At 43.5% G+C, this 13,482-nt stretch overlaps 1 protein-coding gene and 1 pseudogene across 3 annotated transcripts in view; one reads left to right on the forward strand and one right to left on the reverse strand.

Annotated features, from left to right (window-relative positions):
• NKD1 (NKD inhibitor of WNT signaling pathway 1) overlaps positions 1-13,482 on the reverse strand; it is a 125,059-nt gene that overhangs the window by 90,216 nt on the left and 21,361 nt on the right. The window lies entirely within an intron of this gene.
• Positions 8,801-9,731, forward strand: LOC308482447 (proteasome subunit beta type-7 pseudogene; annotated as a pseudogene). Its single transcript has one exon. The product of its transcript is annotated as a proteasome subunit beta type-7 pseudogene (transcript).

The following is a 13,482-nucleotide window of genomic DNA, read 5'->3' on the forward strand; positions in this document are numbered from 1 at the left end:
TTTATAAAACTTGGATGCAATTCAAAAGAGAGAACTAATTCTATACTTATCAGGGGGAACAAGACTAAAACTACCTTTTACATAACTGCGACGAAAACAACAACAGCAGCAATATGGATACACACACCTGATAAATATCTCAAAAGTGCCTGTGCCAAAACAACATGAAAAGGATATTACATCTCAAGTAACAAGGGAGCAATAATGATTTGCTCTTATTGGGGAAAATTTTCACTAATAAGCAATAACACAAAACATTTGGGCAGCTGTGCTGCAAACCCTTTGTGAAAAATAGATGGGGGGGGGATCACTCTCTCAGGGGCAAAACAACTGCTTGTTCCATACAACTAAAGGAACTTTTGGCCAAAACTGTCAAAAATAAAGGGTCTGGGCAGGACAAAGGCCCCATCCCTTCTATGTCATCTCTAATTTCTGCACTTTAAAAGTCCTCTTTTTTTAACGTGTGTGCAAGCGCACACACAGGGAAATGGAAGCCAAATAGCATTTGACAATGCAAGACTCAAAATTTCCTGGCTTGAGGATGCACATACTTAAAACATTTAAGAACCAACAGAGACACACACACTCACTCTCTCTCTCTCTCTCTCTCTCTCTTTCTACTAAACTGTGTGCCATTAGTCAAAGAAAACTAATTTCTGCTCTGTGCTTCCACCCTAAGCCTTAGCTTATCATAGGAACACAGGAAGCTGCATTATACGGAATCAGACCATTGAGCCATCTGATTCAGTATTGTCTACACTGACTGGCAGCAGCTCTCCGGGGTTTCAGGCAATAATCTCTACCTGGAGATGCCAGGAACTGAACCTGGGAAATTTCTGCATGTAAGTCAAATGTTCTGCCTGTGAGCAACAGCCCCTCCACAAATGACGAGGCAGATGTGTGTGTATTTTATAATACAAAACGGCAATGTCATCCTTCCACCACACCTGGGCTATTTTCCTTCCCTGGGGGGGGACCCCAGAGCTGATTCTTTCTCAGCTCTGCCTGGAGGTGCTGGAACCTCCAGCATGCAATGCAGATGCTCTGCAACATTTCCCCTCCTGAAAATATTTTTTTTGAAAAATCATGCCCCTCAGTCTCTCTGCATCAGGGGTGGGGAACTTGTGGCCCTCCAGTGGCTGTTGGACTGCAACTCCCATCATCCTAGACTGTTGGCCTTACTGGGTGGGGCTGATGGGAGCAAGAGCCCAGCAGCTTCTTGAAGTCCAATAGTTCACCACCCCTGGTCAACACCGGGCTTGGATTAACAGCAAGTTGCATACGGCAGGATCATAGCTCAAGATGCTCATGTTAAAGAGGGAAGGCATCCAAATCTGGCAAAATATACAGAGCTGGGCCTGGGGGTGGGGGAGAATTTCCTGGCAGGGTGAAGCAAAGAGATCTGTCTTAATCTTCACGGGGAGGGGGAAAACTTGGGAGGGGGAGGAGAAGCAGACGACACGCAAAGACCAACAGCTACGATTATTGTAGCCAGATTGGCTGAGCCCTTTGAAAACCACACAGCGCTTGGAATAAACCCATCCCTATAATCCAATATTCATCAGAGGAGTTGTCTTTATTAATGTATTTTAAAGTGCCTAAAGATGCTATTAACTCCTTTACAGACAGAAGGAAATTGTCTTAATTCTCTTAAGCTTTAAATAATACAGAGGATGTAAAAAGGAGAGAAGGGAGGAATAGGCTTTCAAAGTTGAAGAGGAAAGCAGATGGCAAGGGAGAGCGCCACCATGATGGTGCAGTGGTTAGGGAGCCGGACAAGGAACTGGGAGAGGCCAGGGTTCAAATACCCACCCAAGCCTTGAGCTGGTCACTGTCTCTCAGCCTAACCTACCTCACAGAGTTGTTGTAACGAAAAAGTGCGAGGGAGCCATGTACATCACCTTGGAGGAGCGGTGGCATATTTATAATAATTTTTTATGTGCTGCTTTTTTCAGAAAGATGGACTCATACTATTAAAAACAACAAATATTCAGCCTGACCCCACTAAAAAGATAAGGTCAGAACGCCTGACTGAATAAAAATGGTGCTGCCCAATACCTAAAAACAGGTAGTGACAGCACCAGAGAAAAGCTTCTCTGTGGGGAGCTTTTCGGAAATGGGGAGCCACCGCTGAAAAGGCTCATTCTCGGGTTACCAGTCTCTGTGCCTCCCTCAGAAGGGGGTACATGGGGAAGAACCTCACATGATAAACAATGGTTCATGTGGGGAGAGACAGTCCTTGACGTACCAGATCCTTATAAGGCTTTATAATGCCACTTGTAAATAATCATAAATAGAGGTACAAAATCCAGACAGGCTGACAACACAGCCGATCAGCCAACACAACAACTCCTCTTCATTGCTCACTTCAACTAATTATCAACTACTGCTGCTGCAGCGCCCTTTTCTGAGCAGGAAATGAAAAGGGGGCAGCAGACCCAAGAGTTTGCCCATGTCCATCACAGGCTTTCCTGATAGCCACTTCCGCCTCTCAGGCTCACTCACCAGGGTGACATTTTGCGTGCCTTGGAGAAGGCCAGAGTTAAGATGCTCATTAAGCTGAAAACCTCTCCTTCACTTCTGAAGCTTTGGACAATGCAAAGAGGCCCCTGCCCACACAGGAGGCATTAAATTCGCTCTCATTAGAGAAAGACTTTCCATCACAAAGCCCATCTTGACAAAAGGCTAACATTCCCAACTCCCCCCAAAAGCCTCCACTTGAATTCTTTTGTAAACATTTTGACATGCATTTCACTTAAGGCACACACAGAGATATGCCTGCCACTCCCAAGAATAGACTTCTGAAGAAGGTCATTTGGCGGATTTATTTATTTATTTTAAAAGGGTGCCCTTTAAAGCTTATCCACTCCACAAAAATAGGTGGCTCTTCCACTGGCACATCTCAGCTGTCTGGCTACTGCAGAGGAAATCCTCAAAGGGCCACAGCTTAGGTTCAGGCCTCAGCGTCTCCACAAAGGGTTGGCAAATCCCAGAGAGCTGAGGCCAGTCAGCATAGACAGTGGCCCATCTAGTCCAGTCCAGCATCCTGCTTCCACAGTGGCCATCCAGATGCCTGTGGGAAACCAGAGAGCAGGATCTGAGCACTAGATCACTTTCTCCTCCTGCGGTTTCCAGGAACTAGCATTCAGAAGCATCACAGCCTTCAACTGTAGAGACAGAGCATAGCCTTTATCATCGCTGGTAGCCACCAATAACCCTCTCCCTCCATGAATTTGTCTAACCTCCTTTTAGAGCCATCCAAGTTGGTGGCCATTCCTGCTTCCTGTCGGAGTAAGTTCTATAGTTTAACTATAACAAACAACAACAATGTCAAACAGTAAAAGCTTCTCGAAACAGATGTCTATGAAAAAATTATATAGATTAACTCTTTGACATCTGGCAGGAGGACATTCCATGGGGGGGGTGACTACCAAAAAGGCCTTCGATCTGGTTCCCTGAAGTTCCACTTCTCGCAGTGAGGAACAGCCAGAAGGCCCTCTGAGCTCCAGCTCAGTGTCCAGGTTGAACGATGGGGTAGAGGTGTTCCTTCAGGTATACAGGGTATACTATGCACTGTGTGAAGAAGTACTCTCTTAGGTCTGCCCTGAATCTTCCAGCATTCAGCTTCACGGGATGTCCATGGGTTCTGGTGCTACGAGAGGGGAAAATTAGCTTTTCTCTATCCACTTTTTCCATGCCACGCACAATGTTATAACGGTCTGTCATGTTGCCTCTTAGTCGCCTTTTCTCTAGACTGACGTCCCAAATGCTGCTATTTTTCTTCATAGGGGCTCTTGCTCCATCCCCATGCTATTTTGGATGCCCTTTTCTGAACCTTTTCCAATTCCACAGTACTGTATCCTTTTTGAGGTGAGGGGACCAGAACTGTACACGGTAGTTCTGAGCATGTACGCAGAAGAGTAAAGTGATGGTGCCTGCAAAACGCCAACAGGCTGTGAGGTCCAAAATGCAGATGCCGCCACACTTGTGTAATGACCCCTTAGAAAACACAGAATGGACATCGCCTGGAACTTGTAGAAGCGAAAGTTCTACAGATCAAAGTGATCGAACCCTGATTTCTCATCAGAAAAGCAAAGTACCAGACCAATAGTTCAGTGGAAGGGGACCAAAATTATGAGATGGCATCCAGAAAATAAGACTTCAGGAATATGTGTGCATGCCCAAATACACACAATATTAGAAATATATAAAAAGGCAAAGTTCATTATAATAGAAATATAAAAAGCCAGAATTCATTATAATATAAAATATGGTAGCAAGAAGCAGAGGAGGATGGGAATCTCTGAAGCAGAGGGGGGAAGTCCTGTCTTTCCCTTCTCCCCACATTCTCAATTCACTCTGAAACTCCTTCACAAATTCTCTTTAAACTTTCAACAACAAAAATGCACCACTTCGCTGACACCATGAAAAAAAGAAAATCCCTACAAAGGAGCTCCTTCTTGAAAAAGTCATGGGGGGGTATTCAAGAGGAGGAAATGAAGACTAATGATGGAATATTTCCTGCTACTTAATCATAGCACTATTAAGCATGATGGAATAATGTTCACTCAGTCTCACTAATTGACTTCACTTTCACAGGCCTACAGTAGTGCCCCGCAAGACGAATGCCTCGCAAGATGGAAAACTCGCTAGACGAAAAGGTTTTCCGTTTTTTGAGCTGCTTCGCAAGGCGAATTTCCCTATGGGCTTGCTTTGCAAGATGAAAAATGAAAACGTCTTGCAAGTTTGTTTTCTTTTTCTTAACACCGTTAATACAGTTGCGACTTGACTTCGAGGTAGTGTGGTAGTTAAACTTTTAAAACTTTTTTGGGGGGTTTTGGATTTTGGGTTGGGGTGTTTGGAATTCAAGGACTTGGTGTTGGGGAGGGGTTTGCAAGAATCTGGAAGCTTGTGTGTTTTTTTCTGCATTTTTATGATTTTCTGTGACCATTGGGCCACTCTGCTGTTTTTTAAAAAAATTTCTGGATTTGAATTTCTGTGTGGTGGGTGGCTGGGGGAACAGTTGAGGAGGGGTTTGCAAGAATCTGGAAGCTTGTGTGGTTTTTTTCTGAATTTTTATGATTTTCTGTGACCATTGGGCCACTCTGCTGTTTTTTTAAAAAAAATTCTGGATTTGAATTTCTGTGTGGTGGGTGGCTGGGGGAACAGTTGAGGAGGGGGTTCTTCAGCAAGAAGCAAAGAGTGGAAGAGGAACCTTCTTCGAGTTGTCCCCCAGAGTCTTAGAAAATGTACTGTACATTGGTTGATTTTTAAATGTTTTTCTGTCATGTTTAGAAACTTAATTTATTGTTCCTTCAATTTTTGAAATGCTCTTTACAGTATGTGTGACTTTAAAGAGCACTTAATAAACTCTTGTTGTACCAAATGTGGCTTTGTTTGGACTTTTTTTGACCATAGGAACGCATTAATTGAATTTCAATGCATTCCTATGGGATTTCGTGCTTCGCAAGACGAAAAATTCGCTAGACGAAAAAACTCGCTGAACGAATTAATTTCGTCTTGCGAGGCACCACTGTATATGGCTTCTTCATCGACTTGTCTCAATACTGTGACAACTTTCAAATTTCTTCATGTGGTTTTCAAGTGTTACACAGACATTATGTGTGAGAATTCTTTGTCAGTAAATTTGGCTTCCCCACAGTTCAGTGTATTCCATTTCCCTAACTGTTAATTTCCACATTATAATTGAGCCTTCATGTGACATAAAAGCCATTTCTGGGAAACTAATGGAATATAGCACACGTTTAACATGCATTTCTTTGTTATTTGATTCCAGAGGAAATCTGTTTGCAGTTCCTTTAACCTGGAAAATCATGGGACAAAATACCAGCATACGGTTCTTTCCTGCTGTTTCCATGGGGGAATCATGGGGGAACAGAAGTACATAGGGTATAGCGATGTTCCAATGATGTTTTCATATATATTTTTAATTATGTAATATACCACCCTTCATCCAAAGATCTCAGGGCTGTTCACAGCATAAAAACAAAAAATACATGATAAAAACAAGAACAAAACAAACCTATAACCCCACCCCCGCTTCCACAAACACATTTAAAAGGACACAGAATGTTGATCAGCCAAAGACCAAGTTGAAGAGGAATGTTTTCGCCTGGTGCCTAAAGATGTATAATGAAGGTGCCAGGCAAGCCTCCCTGGAAAGAGCATACCACAAATGGGGAGCCACCACAGAAAAGGCCACCTGACAGATATCATGTGGAGGAGGCACGTGAAAAAGGGCCTCAGATGATTGTTGCAGGTTCTGAGTCAGTTCATATGGGGAGAGGCAATCCTTGAGGTACTGCAGTCCTGAGCCATTTAAGACCGTTTAGGTCAAAACCAGACTTTGAATTGAGTTCGGAAACTAATTGGCAGCCAGTGCAGTTGGGCCAGGATCAGTATAATATGCTCAAACCATCTTGCGCCAATAAGCAACCTGGCTGTGAAATTCTGCACCAGATGATATTTCCAAACTGTCTTCAGAGGCAGCCCCACATATACCACCTGGAGGTTTTTAGAGCATAGACAACAGGAATTAGGCTGCCCCTGTCCAGCTAGGGGGTGCAGCTGGGCCACCAGCCAAAGCTGATGGTAGGCACTCTGTGCCACTGAGGCTCCCTGAGTCTCAAGTGACAACGAAGTACAGTATGCCCAAGCTATGTACAAGAGCACTCTTCCCACCACCCCTGTGGTTTCCAGTATTGAAGAAACTGTAGCTAACCAAGTTCCAATCAGTGTAGATCCACTGGAAGTGGTGCGCCCATGTTTGTCATGTCCACCAATTTCAGTTGGACCGGTCTTGGGTGGGACCAATAATGGAGGCAACAACCCCATACACAGACACAGATGCAACTGTTTTAGGGAGATCCAGGAAAGAGAGTAGAGAACAACAAAACTGCTTTCTCATTTTACTACCTGCCAGTAGGTTTGAATCTGGCAGGAGATTAAATTCTGACGAAAGGATCTAAATCAAAACGTTAACACAGCTAAAGCAGGAATATCCCAATTTCCTCCTGCGATACCTGGCAGAGAACTCTCCTGCTTCATCTCCAGCATCAGAAAAGAACTCTTAATATGGTGGCAAGTGAAAAGGCTCTTCTGTACTTCTCCCCCCCAGCCCCCAGCTTTCCTCTCCTCATTTATTTTATTTGCAAATTGCTCTTCCTTTTAATGTGTGTGTGTGTGTGTGTGTGTGTGTGTGTGTATGTATATATATATATATGGAAAGTTTCAGAACAAAATTAAAGTGGTACATAAACCATGTCCCTGTGATATACTGTTTGTGTTTACAAATTCATCTGACTGGGGTGGGGTGGCTAGGGTCAAGGCTGATTGAACAAAATACACCACATCCCCCCGCCCCACACCCAAAAATCACACACAATTCAACACACTGAGAGAGCTGAGGAGAAGAAAAAAATCCCCAACAACTGCGGACTCAGTCTGGGAGGCTCGGAGCCAGCCTGAAAAGCCCTTTGAAGTTTAAAAAAACATCCTCTGGTCAGAGCACATTTGTGAAGCCGTGGGACGGACGCTTTAAACAACATTCGCTCCGAGATCACCTGTGGCGTGCCAGTGCGCTGGCGCCTGTGGAACTGCAACAACATAACCCCTTAGGCCCTTCCCCCCCAACCCCACCAAAAAAATGTGTAACACAAGTGAAGAGAGAACCTTACCCCGGACAAATTATATTTTTCAGCTCCCTAGGAAAAGAAAATATCCACGCAGAAGTCTGCAAAGTCTGTGCAAATGCTGTGTAGACCCAAGAGTCGTGACGCATGGGGAAAGAAGGATCTGGTCAAGGAAGCAAATGGTCAGAGCATATTGCATCAAGATTTCATAGCATTTCATAGCATTTACTGGTCTGCAGAGGAGTTAAAATTGTTGGCTGGCATGATAACAATGCATGATATTGAGAGATTTAAGCAAGGTGAACCTTGGAAGGTAAAACTTGGGGTGCTTCCAGAAAAGCTATTTGGTTGTTATCCTGCAATTTCTGGTACACTTTTCTGACCACAAAGCGCTTGGTAATTAAAAAGCAATGGAAAACCACACTGGAAAGTGAAGGATAAGAGCCACTAAACTGGTCATGTCATATAACTTCTGCACAAACCTATCAAGCGGAATATGCAATAAACCACCACTCTGGAAACTCTGCTAGGTGGTCAAGAATATATATAAATGCATGCAGTACAAGCAACAAACAGTGCCTCCACCCCAAAAAAAGTCCATGGAATGTCAAGGTATTACTATTCGCATATAAAGCCCTTAAGAACTTGAGAGCAGCTTATTTGCGAGATCACCTTACCTCATATATTCCCGCTTGACCACTTCAATTTGTGGGTCTGCAGTATTGCAGGTGCCACATAATTTTTGTCATAAATGGATCTTTTGGTGTGGTGGCTCCCTCACTTTGGAACTCCCTGCCTACTAACACCAGGCAGGTTACTTTTTTTGGTGCACCTGCTAAAAGCATTTTTTAAGGCAAGCCTATCTAGATTATGTAGAATGCTGGCATGTGTTTTAATCTGTTTTTAGCATACCACTGCTTTTATTTGTTAAAAAACATTTCAAACAACTGTTTTTATTCATAGTTTTATAGTTTTATTCTTGTTGCAAACCACTTTGAGGGTTTGTTTGTTTGCTTGCTTGCTTTCTTACAATCAAGCGGTATATGAATTTTATAAAATAAATAAATGTCAGCTCAAGAAAGCAACAATTAGAAGGCCGCTTCCGTCACCGCTGCAGCCTGAGGGGAAACCCATCAAGCCCAAGCAAGATGGCAACGCTCTCCATCTTGCAGGCCTCGCCGGCCGACGCTGCCACAACTGCACCCGGAATCCAAAGCTTGAAGCAGAGGGGACCAAGAAGGGCCTGCGTCTTCCCACAGCCCACAAGACTGGCACCACCATTGCTCGGGTAGTGTTTAAGGATGGGATAGTACTTGGAGCAGATACAAGAGCCACTAAAGGGATGGTTGTTGCTGTCAAGAACTGTTCAAAAATACACCATATATCTCCAAACATTTAATGTTTGCAGTGCTGGAATGGCTGCAGACACAGAAATGACAACTCGGTTGATTTCTTCTAACATGGAACTCCATTCGCTCTCAACTGGACGGCTTCCAAGGGTGGTCACAGCCAACCGGATGCTCAAGCAGATGCTCTTCAGGTATCAAGGTTACATTGGTGCAGCCCTGGCTCTGGGTGGGGTAGAAGTCACTGGGGCCCATCTTTACAGCATCTATCCCCATGGATCTACTGACAAATTGCCTTATGTCACAACGGGTTCAGGTTCATTGGCAGCTATGGCAGTTTTTGAAGACAAATTCAAGACTGACATGGAGGAGGAAGAAGCCAGCTTGCGAGAGATGCCATAGAAGCTGGCATATACAATGATCTGGGCTCTGGCAGTAACATTGAACTTTGCGTCCTCAGTAAGAACAAGCTGGACTTTCTCCGACCTTATGATATGCCCACCGAAAAAGGGAAAAGGCAAGGGTGATATAGCTGTGAAAGGGGAACTACAGGTGTGGTCTATACAAAAGTTACACCCTTGGATCTTGAAATGGCATATGAGACCGTGCAAATAATGGATACATCTTGACTTACTGGAAACTTCTAGGCAGTGGAAGAGGATTGAGAATTTTCATATCTGAATTCTGTATCTGTATGCTGGCATTAATGTTCTGTTTGCAGATATAATAAAAACCAATACGAATTGGGGGGAAAAGAAAGCAAGCAGCAAATAAAACCACAGAACTTGCTGTCGTTGAGATGGTTGGTTAGAGATGTCTTCCTTGGGTCCTGCAGCATGCAGAGGGGGATGCAAGTGCAGAAATATCTATTCTGGCCCTGCGACCTATAGCATGGGAGCCACACAGAGATCTCAGTTTGGAGTGCGTGGCAGGGTAAGGAGAGGGAGAAACCCTGAAGATGCGCTTGCTGACACTGAAGCCCCTCACATGGGCATCCTTTGGGGATGGGCCTTTGCTAGGTGGCAAAGCACCTGCTTTCCGTGCAGAAGGTTCCAGGTACTATCCATGCCCTCTCCACGCAGGGCTGGGAGAAACCCCTGCCTGAAACCCTGAAGTACTGCTGGCAGACACGTGTCGACAATACTGAGCCAGGTGGACCAATAAGCACGACTCAGGCTAAGGCAGCTTCCTATGTTCAGATGCAGTCTGGGGAGAAGTTGAAAGGAAAGTTCTTACCCAGCCAGCAGAGGTTATGTTCACTTTCTTATGTAAAGCAACTGGCCCAGAGCCAGCACAGCGTGGGGTCCTAGATCCAATTTCATAACACGTAAAAACAGCAAACAGGAGGCAGTGCTGCACTTGGGTGATTGGCAGACAGCCACGCCCATTTGTCAGAAGAGAAAGATACAGCCAGCCTTCTAATCATCAAGTCATTCACATCTGTGCTTTGCTTTTTTTATATAATCGGCTGGCGGCCGCTACTGTACAGCTCCCCCCATAATTAAAAGGAAAAAACGCTTCAGTGTCATAAGGCAAGGAGAAGGGAACCAGAGGTGATGGTGGTGGTGGCAAGGCAGGACTGGAGATTAGTCGCTGAGGAGCTGCCCTGCCCTGTCCTCAATGTTTCCTGGGCCACTGCTTTCATTCTTCCTCGCCCTCCACCACCAGCGGGTGACTGGTAAGCTGTTGTCACGCTGTAGTGCCACCTATCTGTGGCCAAGCAAACGACATCCTTAGGAAAATAAAAAATAGGGCACAACATTAAAAAATAAAAAAGCTGCTCCAGTTGCAAGCAGTTGTTGCTTTATTAGGATTAAATGAAAGTCACAAAATAGTGACCAGGTTATTTTAGTTCTGCAAAACTCTTCCTCAGATGGTTATGAAGATAATAGGTGGTATTCAATGTTGGTTCAACTTAGAAGAGACCCACTGAAGGTAATGGATACAACTAACTTAGGTTTATTAATTTGAATGGCTCTGCTCTGAGCAGGACTTGGTCAAATACAACCCAATTATTATAATATTTATGATGATTTCTTTATAACCAGTCTACCATAAAACCATAAAAACTCATCAAAATCCTTCTAGATCATGGGTAGGCAAACTAAGGCCCGGGGACTGGATCCGGCCCAATCGCCTTCTAAATCCAGCCTGCGGACGGTCCAAGAATCAGCATGTTTTTACATGAGTAGAATGTGTGCTTTTATTTAAAATGCATCTCTGGGTTATTTGTGGGGCATAGGAATTTGTTCATTTCCCCCCCCCCAAAAAAATATAGTTCTGCCCCACACAAGGTCTGAGGGGCAGTGGACCCGCCCCCTGCTGAAAAAGTTTGCTGACCCCTGTTCTTGATCAATTCCTCAAATATCCTGTTGCTGTCCATATTATGGGGTTTACTTTGCACAAAAAACAGAACGGCAAGCGAGCTGTTTAAATTTCCACTTCTCTTATTAACCTTCATGCAAATGCACTATTAATTTTAATCTTTGAGACTATACACAAAAATGCATAAATCCATTCCTTGTTAGTAGACGCATGGAATAACCTCCATTTGGCTTCTAGAGTTACATTTGCTGCCATTTCATTATGGGCACATACATATTGCATGATCAACTGCAACTCCCATCATCCTTACCACGCTGGCTGGGGCTAATGGAAGTTGGGGTCCAACAACATATGAAGGGCCACTGGTTTTCCAGTTTTGCTGCATTTGTGTATCTCATGCTGGATACATTATGTAGTGCGCAAGACAAAGTGGGCTTTAACAACTGTTGGAGAGTTCATATGTTTAAACCTTATTAATTTGATAGGAACATAGGAAGCATTCTTGTACCAAGTTAGATCATTTGTCTATCTAGCTCAGTATTGTCCACACTGACTGGCAAAAGCTCTTCAGGGTTTCAGGCAGGGGAATTCCCAGTCCTACATGGAGCTGCCATGGATTCAACCTTGGGCCTTCTTTGTGCAAGGCAGAAGCTCTACCACTTAATCTGCCATTTCCATTTTATCTGATGCCATTTCCCATGCAATCAGGTCTTGTCAACTGTTACTATTACCCAGTATTTTTCCTTAACAATTCCAGATTAGAACCACCAAACACACAAGCAAACAGTTAAGACCTGTATAATGGCCGAGGCACCACTTGAGCACAAGCTGTTTGCTAAGTATAGGAAGACCAAACCCTGACAAAGTTCCTGAACCACCCGTAATTACTCAAGTTTTTTATATATAATGTTGGATGGCAGCATCCGAGCTTTCAGCAAGTTCAAAGGATGGATGACAATACAAATTTGCCCCGTGCTTGGCATTAGCCCCAGACTTTCTCCAGTATCAGATTTCAGAGAGATGAAAGAAACAAACCAAAACCAAGAAAGTCATTTAGTCAAAAGAACAAATCAAAAAGTCCCACAGAGTTCTTTTTTAAAAAAGCATAACAAAACAGGAATCAGGTCACCCCGGATCCAGCTCCTTCCAATTCCAGACTGGGTCAACACATTCCACCTCCTTGACATTCCTCAGTATAGTCTTTACTAGGTTGGTGTTCTCCCCAAATATATCCATTGCTTTTTTGCAACCTGTTGCCACCTTCTAGACATGCAATGGCATATTTGTGGTGGTAGCTAAAAATGAATGTTAACAGCAATGGAAATACACAAGAATCTCAGCCATTTTCAGCCACGTGTTAGTGCAACGTACAGGTTTTTTTTCTTTAACAAGAAAACATAAAATATAACAACATTACAATAACAAATCATTTGCATTTGCTCCGCCGAGGTCGTGACTTCCCTCCCCCCCTTCAACTGGTTTCCCATCTCCTAATGAATTCTATGCGCATTTCAGCTGCCAGTTTCTGTCCTTCAGAATATATTAAGTCCTTTTATTATCCATGGTCAGATACTATTTTTACGTTATGTTGCAGGATTCGTATCAATCCTGCTAGTGTCTTCACGTTTTTACAATGATCTTCCAAGTACTCAATAAATTTACTCCAATCTCTTTGGAATTTCTGGTCACCTTGGTTCCGGTCCTCACAGTCAGTTTGGCCAACTCTGCATAGTCCATCATCTTCATCTGCCACTCCTCAATCGTTGGTAATTCTTGTAATTTCCACCTTTGGGCAAACAAAGTTCTTGCTGCAGTGGTAGCATACATAAATAGTCTTTGATCTACTTTTGCAATTTCTTCTCCCATCAACCCAAGCAAAAAGGCTTCCGGTTTTTTAGGGAAGGTATATTTTAGCATCTTTTTTTAGTTCATTGTAGATCAATTCCCAAAATGTTTTTACCTTATCACAAGTCCACCACATATGCTAAAAATCTTCGTCTTTTTCCATTACACTTCCAACATAATTTATTTTTCATCCTATACATTTTAGCCAATTTCACTGGTGTCAAATACCACCTGTACATTATTTTCATTACATTTTCTTTTAAGGCCATTCATGCTGTAAATTTTAAATTCTGATTCCATAATTTTGACCAAGA

Source organism: Podarcis pityusensis (genome assembly GCF_964106645.2).
Source record: "Podarcis pityusensis genome assembly, chromosome: 8".
Lineage (NCBI taxonomy): Eukaryota > Metazoa > Chordata > Lepidosauria > Squamata > Lacertidae > Podarcis > Podarcis pityusensis.